Source organism: Corvus kubaryi, unplaced genomic scaffold, assembly GCF_017639235.1.
Source record: "Corvus kubaryi isolate FWS band 111438036 unplaced genomic scaffold, C.kubaryi_AGA036_p1.0 37266, whole genome shotgun sequence".
Taxonomy (NCBI): domain Eukaryota; kingdom Metazoa; phylum Chordata; class Aves; order Passeriformes; family Corvidae; genus Corvus; species Corvus kubaryi.
Window position 1 is genome coordinate 2150540 of NW_024581081.1, and position 16148 is coordinate 2166687.

The window sequence follows — 16148 nt, forward strand, 5'->3', positions numbered from 1 at the left end:
GAGTCAGCTCAAAACAAACCAGAGATATGAACTTTGCCTAAAAACATGACATTTTAAAAAGTACTTTAAAAGACTGTGGGCTCATCTGGCTTTTATTCTGGTTTCTGGAGCTCTTCAAATGTATGCAAGTTGCACTTTCAAGCATTTCGCTGTAACTGTTAAGAGCCTGAAATGCACTCTTTGATGTTAGACACATGAGACTTTTTCCAAGTGCTTATCCATATCCATATTCACACCTTAAAAGTCTTGCCCGAGTGAGAGACACAGCCCTGCTCTCTGGGAAGCCTGCTGGAAGTGTGGGAAGCACCTTCCCACCTGCTGAAACTTTGAGTCATATCTGTCATTAGATTGACATTAGAACTTGCCTTTTCCTGTTCTGTGGCGTCTTCAGCCTGAGGATTTCCTTTTACTTTCTTCTCATTCCTGTAAATGGAAAAAAGTGAAGATTTTTACTCTTCCCACCTCTTTGAGGAGCTGCACCTTCAAGTGATGCCACCAGCCACGAGCCCTCATCAGCCCCTGGTTTAGGCATGGCTGCTGGAGGTGTGCTTCTTTCCCAGGCTCCATAGGCCTTTCTTTTCTGTTTGTTTTTTTGGTTCTTCCTGAGTTTTGTTTTACAGTTTTTCCAGGGCTACCCTCAAGTCCCTGCAGTTTAGACAAGGTCTGTCCTCTGTCCAACATACACTGTGATGAATAAACATGTACAAAACTCTGCCTCATCTCTAGGGTATCTACAAATCTTTCACCTCCCAGGCAGAAAGGGAGGTGAAGTCTGGCTCTAGGCTCATGCTTTTGTAATCTCAAGAGCTTTGTCTTCAAACCTGGCAGCACAGAGCTTAGCAGGATACTGCAGGGGGGCATAGGCCACGTCTTCTTCTCCAAAAATGCCTTTCTACACAGCCACCCTGTCACTATCCACACAGCCTTCACTTACAGCTTCTCCCCATTTGCCTTGCATTGTCCCTGGCACCAATGAGCCATACTTTTTCATTTGCTGACATCTATGGATTTGGTAACTGTGGCATTGCAGGTTTCCCATGAGTACAGACTGTGCTGGAAGACTGCAGCTCAGAGGGAGCTGAGTTATTCAGCTCAGAAACAAACCAAGCCCTTCATAAAAGGAGAATTCCCAGGCCACCTTTCACTCCTCAGCTATTTGTATTCTTTCCTTAAGAGAAGTCCAGTACTGGTCTTTGCCTGAGATCAAAAAGCTCCTCAATAGCTGGCTTCAGTTCCCCTGACGCTGGGCTCCAGCCACAGAGCTGCTCACAGAAGGGACAGTGAGGGAAAGGCTTCTCAGCCCTGCATTTTCCCCATCCCATCACTCCTCTGCATTCCCAACAGCTCTGCTGAGGATGAGAAGTTTCAGGTGCCTCACCAGCCTTTTTAATTCTGTTCCCCAACACCCTCTTTTGCATCCCTTCCCCTTCAGCTCACCTAGGACAAGACTGCTGACTGACAAAGACACACCATGGAAAATGGGTACCTTGTGAAGCTGCAGACTTGGCCAGGCCTGATGGCCTCAGACTTGTGCTCTTTCTTGAAGATTTCTTTCACAATACATTGGTTCAACAAGGGGTGACCTTATGGCAAACCATAAGGGCAATAGAGGTCATACATATTCACATCAGGAAAAATAAGTTTTATAGAAAAGTGCTTTTATTTGCATGGTCAGGATGGGAACATTAGCCTCCATCATACTATTCCTATGCCTGGTCCATTGATTTAAAAGTGAACATTCTCCCATAACCTTATTATTTCTCAGAGCTGGACTGATAAAAAGAAGCATGATAAAACCCACAGGTTGGTAATTTAGGAACACTGAAAATTAAACTACTTTAAGATGTCATTTTGCTAAGTCAGACTGTAGGCCTTCCAACCTTGACAATGTCCCTTTAAGCATGATCAGCAGCATATTTATAGGCAATTACAGCACTGCTCAGAGCACTTTATAAAGCACAAGATCAAGGACTCAGGTGCTTAAGCATACAAGTAATGCTATGTCATTCAATATACTGCCTAGATGTCTTACTATGCTGAAAAAAAACCAGAATTATGGTTAAAAAATAGTAACTGCCTCTCTTTTGACCAGATCATGGTCACTGATGCTAGGGGAAAGCCAATCAACACTTTTTAATTGTAATCAATTAAAAGGTACCCTGGGGCCAGGTGTTTCAAGGGGTATAAATTAAGTAGCACTATTAAGGCTAATTTGGCTTTACAGAAGTGATGTGGTTTGTGTCTTACTCTGGGGTCTTTTGCTGCTTTCTCCTTAGTGATGGTAAGGTAAGGAGCATCAGTGAGCAAATGTGTGGAAGTTAAGTTTAAGTGCTGGTTTTCTGAAACTACATGTTTTAAATATCTCCAGTTTATCTCAATAAACATGTTAGGTTGGCTGGCAACTGTTTAGCTTGGAGAATAAAAAGCATGTGGTAACGTTAGGGGGAGAAAATGTACTTGTGGCCGCCTTGTGTCATGTGTGATCATGAAAACAAGCATAAAATAAAATATTTTTGATGATTCCTCCCCAAATCTGTGTAAGGGAACTCTGTAACAGGTGTCAGAGTTTAGGGAACTCTGGAACTTTGTGAATGCTGTCAGGTGCTACAGAGCAGTCACTGTGCAAGTTATTGATCCACTGAATGCTCTGAGTTGCCCATGTGAAGGGGGGCAGGGGCAGGGGTGGCTGTGGCTCCTGCCCAGCTTGGGCTGGGGCTGCCCGTGGGCTCCTGCAGAGGGGCAGAGCCTGGCAGAGGACAGAGCAAGCTGCTGCCAGCACTGGTGGCAGGGAGCCGGAGCCAGGCTTCTCACTGGTAGCTTTCCAGTGTTTCAAAGAGATGGAGCTGCCAAAAAAGTTTGAAAAGAGTCTCCCAGGAGTCAAATACAAAAGGGCTATGGGAAGTTGTAAGTGGGAGGGAAGGTATGGGACCCTAGCTGGGAGGGTGTTTGTGTGTGGAGTGCAGGGAGGTGTAGCTGCAGCCAAGCAGGGCAAAAATAAAAAGTTAGAGCAGACACTATGTGCTTTCCTAATCCTGTCTGGAGACCCTCTGACTTCCAGAAAAGCACTCTCCAGTCTGAGGGGCTCTGCAGGCAATGGGGCACGTCACATTTTTCCACTCATCTGTAACATCCTGTGTTTTCTGCCCTAAATAAAAGCAGTGATGTTTGTGGCAACTCTATATAAAGCCTGTCTGCTTGCAACCTCTCAGAGCTGCTTTGTGCCTCCTGGAGACCGGCAGAGGAAGGTTTATGCCCTGGCAGGACAAGAAGTTCCCTGCACTGGCCCCATAATCCTTCCGGCATGTGAGGGGAGGGAAGGGGAATGTGTGTGGTGGGGCATATCTTAGCTGTTCTTGTTCTTGCCTAGCGAATCCAGCCTGGGTATGTCTGTGGGGCTCCTTGCTGAGAGCTCTCCCCTCCTTGGACAGTGTGTGGTGGCTTCTGGAGAGGTGGGTGGAAGCCTGCTTGAGCAGAGACAGCAAACTGCAGCCTCAGGCAGGAAAAAGTATGTTTCTTACAGAGCAGGCAGTCAGCTTTGTGCTTCATGTCCCGTTTGTGATGCTGCAAATCAAGAAATTTTTTTTACCAATGTCACTCAGGAGTTGAGCAGCACTTGCAAACCCCTGGCTCATAACCCCTTGTGCTCTTGGTGTGGGCTGTGTGCAGCAGGACAGGGTCAGCGTGCCTGGAGTGGGTGACACTGCTCGCCTCTCTGGGCTTCCCCATTAGCAGCAGAAGCACCTAATCTTGATCACCCTGCTGTGGCACTTGCCCTGAGTGCCCTTCCTCAAGGGGAAAGAAGAGGGCTGCTCAGATTTTTTTTTTTTTTTTTTTTTTTTTTTGGCCAACAGAGCCCCCTCACATAAAGCAAAAGCCTTAAGCTACAGAAGAATGGAAACCCTCATGGAAGAGAAAGCTCAGGGCACAGCCGTGTTGGCAAGGCTGTGGCCAGGGGCATTTTTGGGACTGTGCCCTCTCTGCTGCTGCTCTGGGTGCCCATGCACAGGAGCCCTCTGTATTTGCTATGGTCTGCTGACCCTAGCTGCTGGGGATGTGGGGTGAGAGGGGATGAAATGGGAAGTAATCCTAGTGCTTTTCAAATACTGAAAGAAGTTAAATTCCAGCCTCCTTACTCTGCCTTGGTGAAGGTGGGTTAATGCATGGAGGTAATAGGAAGAAAGGGCGCACGTAAACAGAGCACCATGTTTTAGATCTTGTATTGCTGTCTTAAGAAAAGAGTATGACATACCCTTAATTTATTAAATGGTCTCAGCAATCCAAACTTCCTGTGTTTATCTGCATTGGCACAATTCATTTGGAAAAAAAAATAAAATCAAAGGTTAAGGCTGTTGGAGGGCAGAATGGGATCAGCTACATACCAGCCTGCTGTTGTAGCTTGCTCTGCAGCAGCGGGAACATGTTGCTTGTGGACCTGCACCTCTTCTGCTTCTGTAGCCATATGATGCACAACTTGGTAGAAATTAATTTAGACTGCCATACTTCATGTGACTGCAGGTAAGTGCATGGATGCTTTTGGTAGCATACTCCTCTGCAAAAAGCATTGCAGCCACTGCAGCTCTGTGACTGCCACAGAGTCGTTCTGGCCTTGCATGAAATCACATTGCACTCTGATATGGGCATAGTGATCAAAGAAACCCTGTACACAAACTCCTCAAAACGCATCAGAAATCTCAAGGAGGTCTCCACATCACAAGCACAGCCTGTCAACAACATCTATAGCAGTGCAGGATGATGAAGCACACTGGGTATAGGCAGGGAAAATTAATGTCTGATATAAAGCATCTACCTCAGGTTGCATATTATCGAGTTAATCAGGGGACCTGGCTTTAAATGTGTGGTCCATCCAGTTTTTGTATCAAATTTCAGTTTCTGTTTTCTGGGTGTAACTCCTAAGCCCTTCCCTAAGGAGCAATTACTGAAAAGCAGCTTGGCTTACCTAACTCTAGCCCTAGAAGCAGGGAATGATATCCCTGCCTCTGGCCATCTCCATCTTGTGCATTAGTCTCATTACTTCATTTTCATGTGTTTTTGCTTCCCGCTTCTCCTGGGTCCCTGCGGTGCTGTGCCGAGCTGGAAGAGATGCTGAGGGAGCTGGGTGGGTAGGGGGGAAGCTGATGAGAAAAGACCAGGAGTCAGCAGCTATTCCGGCAAAGGCTTTTCCTTGACAGTTTATGTTTTGGAAAATGTGAGTTTTGGGGAACTTGCATCTCTTTCTCCCAATACACTGCATTATGGAGGAAGAGAATGGAGGAGGACTTATTCCAGAGATGTTTTGCCTCAGCTACTGCCCAGGGAGCAGCTCTGGGGTGGAAAACATTAGCTCTGCTGCAGGTGGGTGACAGGAATGAGAGCAAATGGTGGGAAGCTCTTGGCTTCCCACCTTTTGCTCCCATTGTGAGCACTTAGTGGCTGCATTTGTTGAGCTTTTTGGGCCCCTGCAGCTGCACATCCCAACCCCCTGCCTCTCTGGGCTACCATTTGCTACAACCTGTGTTCTTTCTGTGGCTGGGAGCTTTCTGGGTTTTCTTTGGCAGAGCCCTTCTAGGCTCCCCTCCTGAGGAGGGCCAGACAGTTGCCCCACTGCTGTGATATGAGGCAGCCTGGGACTTCTCCCCTCAATTCCTATGTGACTTCCAAGGCTTGCTTGGAGCTGCTGATGTTGCTGGGAAGGCAGCATGTGTTCAACAGGTGTCTTCTCCTCTAGGTGCTGCCCTCTCTGCCCCAGTGTACTCATGGCAACATCCTGCCTTGCTGGATGGGATGGTGTCACCATCAGAGCCAGGATATCACCAGGCATCATGGTGCTGAGCCTGGCTCCTCCTAGCCAGTAGCACAACCCGCTGAGCCTCTTTTCCCACATGGGCTGTTGGTGGTGTTTTCCCAAGCTGGAGAAAGCCTGTTCCCCATCACATGCTGAGCGAGGGACTCTGAGGTGGGTGGTCTGCAATGCTCCACCTCTTTGGAAAGCAACTAAATCCTTCCAGGGGTAGGGGGAAGAATAGAATCTAGCAGAAATAGTACTTAAACCACTACTCTAAACCCAAAGATTAGTAATCTCCCTCAAAATGCTCTTAGTACAGGGAGGGGAGATACCTGGATGCCTTCATTCAGCCCCACATTTCACAGTGTGACTTATTCCTCAGCTATTTACTGGAAGAACTCCATGCCTGACACTTTTTTTGCTAATACTGAATCATCTATGTCTGTTACAAAGGAAGAAATTGCTACTGCACTGCCTCAAGAATCAAAGTAAAGGGAACATCTGCTCTAAACTTCTTGCATCTGATTATTGCTTGCTATGTATTATTACTTACAGTAGTAATGTGACTAAATTAAAGCTTTCTTTTCTTGTGTGTGCTTTTATGCATTGCTTTGCAATGAAATGTGTGGCTTGCTTCAAATCAACCTACAGCTAAAACTATGTCTGCATAGAGCTGAGCCCACATGTACTTACATGCAATTAAGGGCACAATTGGAGCATTCTGAAAGATTGCCTTTAAAAGGCCTTTTGTTCACTCCCCCATAGGGGCTGGGTGTTATAAGCACGTTAAAATGTAACATTAAGGGGGAAAAAAAACCCTCTGTGAGGAATTCTGTAGAGGCACAGCTATGTTTTCTGTAGCTTGGCAGCTGTCTGTATTCAAAGGCTGGGGAATGACTGGCGTTGTGAGGGTGATGATAATTTTGATAGGAATCCCCCGCATCACAAGAATGTTCCTAATGAAGGAGGAAAAGCCCACCAGAAACATTCCAGTGCTGTGAACCTGCAGGCAGCCAAAGCCAGCATCCGAGCTGCTCTGCACAAACAGCAGCAAATCCAGCTGCTTCTGCAGAAGGAAGAGTTAGTGGTTATTTTTCTTTTCCTGCCTTTCTGAAGTGCATGTGGTCTTACCAATGAGCTTAATTGATTGAAAAAGTATCTGAAAAATAAAGCTCTTGAACTTGCATGCCTAGAAACCTACCAGCATCACGTGCATAGCAAAGGCCACGTATCTCACAAAATACCACAACATTTCACAAAGGAGGTTCAAGAGCTCCAATTGAATAAAGCTTTCTCTGTGAAATATTGTTATGGATCTACAAAGCAGTTAAACCCTCCTTGGGAAAAAAAAAGTGTACATCTCTCACAGTGCAGTGGCAGCAGTGTAACTACCACTGCGGCCTCATTAATAAGGGTTTTAGTCTTTATCAGCAGAAGGAAAAAAATAAATCCTCTTCACAGGAAAGAAATTTAAGTTAGTAAGTTCTGACCATTTGCTTTTAAGTTCTCTGTGTGTGTGTGTGTATATATATATATATAAATCTGCGTAACAGTGCTCTGGCCTTCTTTAAGGGATGGATTCTTTTACTTAAATCCAGTAATGAAAATAACAGGGCCTAAACTAACTTGATAAGGCTGTTTTCTATCAATAATTTTGCCACTGACATAGTGCAGGATTGATTTTTGTGGTTTGTGTTATAGCAGCTTTTAATTATCAGACAATTTTGGTACCACATGAGGTAGGAAAAATGGGCAGTTGCAAACAGCAGTGTTTTTCCATACATATTATAGTGGTGGATTTTTTCTCCTTAAAGAAAGAAATATAATATTCCTCTGTTTTCAGTGGGGTTTTTTAAAACCTTTTACTCATTGAGCATTTTTTGGCTTCTTGAGAAGATAGTTGCATTGCTCTGCTAAACAGCTTCCCTTCATACCCACAAATGTTTTCGGCTCTTTAATACTATTGTGCAGAATTGCACGGTATTTGCATGTCTCCCATATTGCTATAATTAAGTTTGGGGAATGGAGATGGATAGTGTGTTGAGTGTGTGATTGGTTTCTCCACAGCCCGCACTCAGGGCTGTTTTCTATAATTTGATCAATAGAAGGCAGTTGTACAAACAGCAATTTTTAATTTCCAATTTGAGTTTCAAGTTTCTCATGAAAATTTAATTTTTTTTTTTACTATATAAAGCAATTTCATTTGCTTTGCCTGAGACATTTCGTGGCAATTGTTTCCCTCTCCCTCCTGTGAAACCATGGCACTGACCATGGCCCTCCTGGGCTGCCTGGTCCATGCAGACACGTGCACCTGCCATCCTGAAGGCTTGGGGAAGCTACTCTTCCCTCATAAACATTCCAAAATAGACCTTGAAGGGCAGATGCTCTCACTGGCATGCAGAAATGTCTACAAACCTGGCTGAGAGTAGGGTGAAACAAGCTGTGTGCTGTCCCACCTTGGAGCTGGCCTTATAAACCAAGGATGCGAGATGCCCTCAAAGCTGTGGCCTCCAAGAAGGTCAGTGAAAGGACCTTTCCCAGTGCCCATGGATGCGTTTAGTGGCCACCTCACCCAGCTGTGCGCAGCCCTGGTGGTGGTCGGGCACCTGCCAAGCCCAGCCCTGCAGCACCTACCAGCCTGCTCCTGGCAAAAACAGATGCTCACTGTGCCCAGTGTGCACTGAGCTGCCAAAGTCTCCACACATCTGCTTCCTTCCTGCCACAACAGATGGTTGCTACAGCCGAGAAAAGCAGCTGGTAATTGGCATCAGCTGGGCTTGGTGGTTGGGAGGAGGAGGATGAAGCAGCAGCAGGGCACGGGGTTGAACACAGTGATATTTTTTACAAGGGAGATGCCTGTGCTGGTTCTTTGCACTAGCTTTGCTCCAGGCAAGGACAGGAATGATGGATGTGCTGCAAATACAGGGAGACCAGGAAAGAGCTGTGACTGTTCACTTCTAATGCTCAGCAAAGGGCCTCTCTCTTGCTATTCCTCAGTGGATGTGGAGGAACTTTATGGTGGGCAGGGAAGGCCACCACAAGCCCTCTTCCTGGGGGTTGCTGTCTCCCCCGGGTCAGCCAGCTGAAACCCAAAGTGCTGCCGTGCAGTCCAAAGTGCTGCTGTTTCTGCTTTTAGCTGAGCAAACTGCAGTCACACAGAAAATGTGTGCTGGAGCAGAGGGTGAAACCCAGTCACTTGCTCTAACAACTGCTGATGCCATTCTGGTGCCAGACCTCCTCCTTGCCTCAGTCTCAATGAGAGTGAAATGGGGAAGCAGGGCTGTGTGACTGCTCTGGTTTCAGTTCAGCACGGACAGAAGAGGCTGTAGCTGCACAGAGCCACAATTGCTGCTAAATATTGCCCATTTTAGCCTTCAGATTGGCCTTAATAAAGTCAAAGGGACTATCCATAGAAAAAGAAGAGCAGGAGCTGGTTCCTGTGCTTACCTTAAACTTATGTTGTTGCTTTAGAGTTGGTTGTGTGGGGGTTTTCTTCAGTACAGATTTTCTTCTACCCCAAGCAGTGCTTTAGAAGCACCATATTTGCATGTAACCATATTTCCATGTTGTAGCTGTGGGGTCTTTTCAGTTGTCTTCTTCATGTTCCTCTGGTTTGTGCAATTTTAATCTGTTTTACTCATTAGATCCTAACCTGCAGTTTTCTATTTAAATTACTTTCTACAGAAAATGTCAGGGAGCTGGGGAGCTCTGTCTCTTACATGATGTTGTGATTTGATAAAAAAATAGTGTGCACCTTTCTTTAAGCACTGGCTGAGGTTAAAATCTGTGATTCTTACCTATTTCTTTAAGAGCTTACACAAAACTGCTACTATCAGACAATAATAAGAATCATGAAATTTCTATGAAAGGAATTTCTTTTTTATTATGAACTTTACACCTCTTCACTTATTTCAGTAAATGCCCAATAAAAGTGCAATAAATCCAATACTGTAAGTGCACATATAGAGGGTTTGCACTCCGGGCTTTGCAGCTGTCTGGCTTTCCTGCTGCATGCAGTACCCAGCCTTCTGTGGTGCCAAGGGCTGCTTTTGGGACCTTCCCAACACAGGCTTGGAAAAACCCACTTTGCCTGCAGCACGTGCTGCCCACTGGATGCCATGCTTGAGAGAGGGAGGAAAATAACCAGCAGTGGCTGATGCCCAAAGGCAGATGGGAAGGGAGTGGGGCCAGGTCTGCACCCCTGGGAGGGAGAGGGGAGGAAGGGAGTGAGGGCTGTGCTCCCTTTCCAACAGGAAGGGGCTGAGAGCTTTGGTGTGTGGTACTCTGGTTAGTACCACAGGTAAATGTAGAATTTGTGAAAGAAATTCAGTTGGAGGGAAAAGGCAACCAAACTTTGTGTCAGCAGCTGCTTGTACTGAAACAGGCAATAGCCTTGAAACTTGAATTTAACAGGGAAAAATTAAACTGTATGTTTATGCTTTACTCATTTTCCCCTATAAAACCCAATACAAATAGTAAAAATGGGAAAAAACCCAAACAAACAAACAAGCCAACAGATAAATGAAGGTTGAAGCAAGCTGAAAATAACTCTTCTGTAAGACTGACTGTAACCTTGCATTTGTGATACCCCTCTCAGTGAAGGGAAGGATGTGAGGGAGGTAGGGAGATGGTAGGAACCACCTCAGCAGCCCCTGTTTCTGCAAGAGCCAATTTGTGTCAGTACCTTCCCAACTGGCACAATTGCTTCTGCCAAAATTTCCTGAGTACAGAGACAGTTTTCCCTCCAGTCCCAGCTGGAAGAATAGACTCTCCTGAACAAGATTAATAGGTCAAACCCCAATTTTTAAATCTCATACAGGTACCCAAATATGACCACTTGCAGGCTTTGCTTGCTGAGCTGAGAGTGTGAGGCAGGGTGGGATGTGCTGGAGAGATAATCCTGTTTGGATGTGGACATCCTGTGTCTATCTAATGAGAGCTCAGCCTACGGGGCAAGCCCTGCCATAATATTTCCCCTAATAACCAGAGACTGAGTCCCAGGTTGTATTCTGAGATTTTTGTCTCTGGCTTTTCTTCCAGAAAAATGAAACCTACCTGTTAAGGTCAAAAGGCAGAGTCGTCTTCTCTTACCCATCCTGTTTTGTGTTCTCCACTGCCTCACTCACCCTGATTTATAGCTATGTACAGGAAAGCAAAATCAGCCTTCCTTGCTGGTTACATTATTTTTTTAATTTTTTTTTTTAGCTCAGTCCTATGTTTGTTTGAATTTTGATCATATTCTCCTTGAGCCCAATGGTGACCTACTGCTGCTGACTGAGTGAATAATTACAGCAGCATTTTGGATGCCAGAGAAGCAGCAGTGTGTTCTGCTGGAAAGGTGGTTGGTGCATAAACCCTGTATGCTGGGCTTTGTCCCCCCATCTAATGGTCTGTTTGGGCTCCAGGTGGAAAGTTCTCCTGTGGACAACTTCATAGTGCTGAAAGAGAAATATACAGCTGTTGTTTCAAGGGATGGATCCAAGCTGACTTGCAGCTGGACAAAAATGTCTCAACAAATTATGCCTTGATGAATGGTCTCCCTCCCAGGCCACCAAGAGGCAGCGGAAATAAACTGTTCTCCCAGCAAGTGCTTCCTTAGATCTGGTCACCTGGTCCCAGCCTGTCTCCTCCTCTTCTCTCTGTGGTATTTAGCTCAGCACAGTGGCACATGCTCAGAAATGCCTCTGGGAAGGGACAGAGCCCTCTACAAGCAGGAGAAATGGAGCTGAGCTCCTCAGAAATTAAGGTTTGCAGGCAACATGAGCATAGGAAGAAGTGCTCAATATCATAGGGCTGATGGAGTGAGAGGAGGAAAGTGAAAAAAACTAATGAGAAAAGGAGTAAATATTCTAGAAGACCTGTAGTATATGGGAAGCAAAAGGCAGCAGGGGAAGAAGGTCAAGGCAGGGAAGATTGGTGGTGGGGAAGGAGAAGTAAAAGAAGGAGTGAAATGCAAATTAACTAAAGAGCAGAGAAAAATACATTCCCTGTAGTAGGTGGACATGGATGACTGAGGAGGAGGAAAAACTCCTATGCTTTCATTGCTGTAATAGGAGGATGTGGCTGCTAGATCTGCTCAAACAGTAGTTGGGAGCTGCCCACATGCTTCTCCAGCAGGTCCTGATCCTGAGTATGTACTGTTAGACACCACAATGCTGAAAAGACACTAAGTGCTTACAGTTGTGATACAAGACAAATAGACACTTATTCCTGCGTAGTAAAGAGAATACTGCTTAAATATTTGATTGTGTTTCAGTTTACGGTAGTTTACTGGTGTTAAAGCATCCAAAACAGGCTCACAAAAAAAAGAAAAAAATCCACATTTTCAAGCTATAAATTATTGTGGTTGATTTTCTTTTTTCCCTTTCTAGACAAAAGTAATCATTTGACAACCGGCTCCCTCAAACAATGCAGCTCCTGATAGTCTCATTAGAAACTGACATATTCTCTCACATGTTGAACAAAACTACTGAGAACGTAGTAATTGATCATTCATAGATGCAGACTGGTAGCTAATAGCATCCTCACTTACCTTGTAAACACTGAGCAGAGTTAAAATAAATTCAGGATGTATGCATGCGGAAAAGTCAATTGCAGCTGCATCAGAGATGAACCAAAAATGGAAGCATTCAGAAGTGCTAGTGGAAAATCCAAATAATGACCCTTGGTAGATGTCAGCCTGAGAGGATAACACATGCTCTGTAAATACATGTAATTCTGTCCGAGTAGGTGTACCATACAACTGGGTGCTGAAGCAAAGCACCCAGTAAGAAAGCTTCTCCCAGTGTGGCCTCAGGACCTGTGTGACGTTTCCTTTTCTAGACACGTCGGCACTTCAGTCTCCATTGTATAACTGGTAAAGTAAACCAATGCAACTACTGGATAGGAAAGACAGATGAAGGTGGATGTGCCCCTGTTTATCTACTGGGGCTGTCAAGGCTTCCAGGGCCCACTTCAACAAGGAAATATTTTTAAAGTCCACATTTTAAAAGTATTAAAAAAACCCCAAACAGGTAAAAAAAGTCTGTTTACACCTTGTGAATACCTTAGGGTGTGCTGGATGCTTCAAGTCACTGACATTTTGGAAACTAGCCCTTTGAATTTGTCATGCTTGACCTGTGGTTGCCGCTTTGCATGGGGCAGCAGCATGTACATGGTGCTGGTGTGTTACATGTGCACAGCCCCAGGTGGCCAGGCAAAACAGGAGAGCTATTACAAGCACTGCAGTGCATGGAAATGGCAATTTTATGGATAATACTATGTGGTGATTTATTAAAAGCTGCGATTCTCCAGCAGCTTTTATTGTATCATCATAAACCAACACTCCAGTATAGTGCATTAAACCGGGTAGTTCTGTTGGCTCTTCACCAGGGCTGACAAAACTATATGTAAGATTGCATAAGCTGATAAGCTGAAAGTGCCGTCAGTCTAAGTGTATCATTAAGAGAGGAGAAAAAGCCACATGATCAGCACAGTGTGGGTGTTCTCAGGGCAAGGGAAGCCACTACAGAAGGGTGAATCCTGCTGTTCGCTACATCAGTCAGGGACGGTGGCTTGCAGGCCTGGGGTGACTCTACTTCAGCACCAGTGACAATAATGGCAGAAATTGTCTCTCTGGGTTTAACCATTAGGGCAGGTAATTGGAGCTCATTGGTTCCTGCCCCTGCTCCCCTGCTAACTTGCTGCAGGACATTTGGGTTGCAGCTTGACCTCTTTATGCTCTAATTTTCCCTTCAATAGCATGTGAATATTAGCTGTTTTGTTGAGGTGCTGTGATGCTCTGTTAAATGAGGGAGCATGTGGGTATGGGGTATGCAGCATTATTAGGATGTATACAACTCTACGTTTTGGGAAACATTTATATTCCACCTCTTAAATATCTTTTGCAAATGGAACTTGCAAAAAAGCAGGGCAAGCACCGCTAACACACCTTTGCCACACACTGTCAAGTGCTTATAAACTCTATTTATAGCTACAGTTAAAGATTCAGATATGCAAGCACTCCATTAAAAGACCACATTAATGAGCCCTTAGAGAAAATATCTCACAAAGCCTTTTGAGCTTGTAACTGCTCAGTTGTTCAGGGCTTCTTGCTTGTTAACATTCATAAAATATAAATACTGTCTAGTAAACACCAGCAGTTTGTGGATCACAATGACTTACCTCCCCAGCAGTGCTGCGAGGTGCAAGGGGAGAGGCAGCGGCGGCGCCACTGGGGTGGCCGAGCTCCGCCGCAGGCTGCCGGGCTGCACATGTCGCTCACCCGCCGCCTTATCTGGGGCCCGTCTTTGCTCTGCAGAGCTGAGTGGCAGATTGACTCGCAGGTCAGTATCTGTGAGTATAATTTCAGAGGGAACAATCAAACCTATTAGCTGAGAGTGGCAGAGCTGGGCCTCCTCGCAGCCGCAGCTCCTGAGCGTGGCAAGTATTTGGAGCAAAATCTAATAGATAAAAATCACAGGAGATTTTTTCTTTTTCCTTCTACATAAGCTAGCTGATGAGAAGTGTCATTTGAAAGAGAAAAAAGTTGCTATATTTGATTTGCCATTATTTCCCCGTTGTCCCTTCCTGTCTGTGATTATACAGTTCCCATTTTCTCTTCTTTGTCTCTCACAGATTCCATATTTTAGGTTGTGACAGATGCTCTTGCTTAAATGTTTTTGATATATGTTTTATCTGAAATTGTTTTATCAAGTTTGCATTGTGTAAACAAAAATCGCTGGAGCCCATTTAAGAAAAATTGTCTGTAACCTTTAATATTGCATTTCCATCCATCCACAAGTCACAAAGCGCTTGAGCAGTACAGAAGGCCATTTCTGTGTTTATACCTGGCTCTCAGCAACCTGCAGAAGCTGAGGTAGGGCAAGATCAAGTAACTTCTTGGATGCTACTTGCTGGCCCATGTTAGCAACCAATCTCTGTCCTTGTCTTTGTGCTTTCGGTCCTGTAGCCTGTCAAACAGAAGGTGCTCTCCTGGAAGGAATAATTCTGCTCACAAAATGAAAAATAAGGACAGCAGGCTCTAAAAAGCTTCAGGGCAGTTCTTACTGTTCAAATGTGTCATTGATTTCAATAGTGCATTAGCAGGCTTGTTAAGCAGGATCTAAAGTGCTTAGCTTTATTTTATGGTGGTGAGTACCTGATTGTTCAAAATATTAGCATCTTATTGTAACAGCAAACTGGCTCGTGCCATAAACTGCCCGGTGCTGAGACTGCTGTGCCATTACTGAGTGCCTGATAAAACATGGTCATTTGCAATCAATTGGTGATGTAGGAAGGCAGGGCTGTGACACTTCCTGCTGCTCTCCTCATTAATTTCCATTTATCTGCCTAGCTCTGTCTGTTGACAGAGCATTGCTGTCTGTCCCATGTCCTGTGCACAGGCTCCTGCTGAATTCCTCCCCCTGAGCCCCACTGCATTTCTGTCCATCTGTGGGTGAGACTCACATTGACTGTGCCAATAACCTGGGACACAGCAAGTAAAATTCTGTGGCCCAAGGGGTGTATTGCTGTTCTGGGAGATCTGGGTGGACTTCCCCTGGCCTGGCATGGGAAGCTGGTCCTATGTGCAGCAATCTGGTGGCCAGCAGAGTCTGTATATCAGCCAGTCAGATGGACATCTCCGTGTCAGGCAAATCTTGACTCCACTGACTGTGCTGACTGACCCCCACGAACTAAAAGGGAGCATGATCCAATCCCCAGGAACAAGCCACCAGGAACAGGCAGTACCCTGACTTCAGGGTTTTGGTCAGCCAGCATAGCCAGCCCTGACCCTTCGCACCTGCAGGCACAGCCAGGGTAGGCTTTTCCTTCAGGCCATTTTGGTAGAGATAACACACCTCTTTAGGGAGTGAGCAGGAGAGCAAAGGCTGGGGAAAAGGTGGAGAGGTGTGGAGGAGATTGGTTTTGTAACCCATCATCATTTTGTATCTGGGTTTGCAGAAATGGCCCTGTGGGGCTTCAGCAGGGGAAGTATGAGGGTCAGCAGTTCTTATGGTCTTCCAGGAGCAGCTGGCAATGGAGCCGGGGCCTGGGGACTTGGACCTTACCACAGCGACTGCCTTTCTCATCCTCTGGGGACTGAGCATTCCAGAGGTTCATCTCTTCGTTTTTTGCATCTGTGTAGGAAGCAAATTCCCACCACTGAGGAATTAAATACTTTAAACCACTCCAAAGCAAATGGGTCATACCCGTGTTCTGCATGCTCTTGGTGGGAAAACAAAGCAAGATGTACAAATCCTTGCTATCAGAAGCGATGCTGGCTGCAGGCTGGCCCGGGCTTTAGCTGGGTTAAGTACATTTATGTTAAGCTTCTGTGTAAAAGCAAAAGGGAAAATGAGAGCGAATTATGTGGGCAGGTGGAATG

The 16148-nt window shown here is 45.5% G+C and overlaps 1 long non-coding RNA gene across 1 annotated transcript; it reads right to left on the reverse strand.

Moving 5' to 3' along the window:
- Positions 1-105: 105 nt before the first annotated feature.
- LOC121663142 lies at positions 106-13923 on the reverse strand. Its single transcript, XR_006015541.1, has 2 exons — positions 12315-13923; positions 106-423 (listed from the first exon to the last, which is right to left on the reverse strand). It is a non-coding gene; the product is annotated as an uncharacterized LOC121663142 (long non-coding RNA).
- Positions 13924-16148: the final 2225 nt, after the last annotated feature.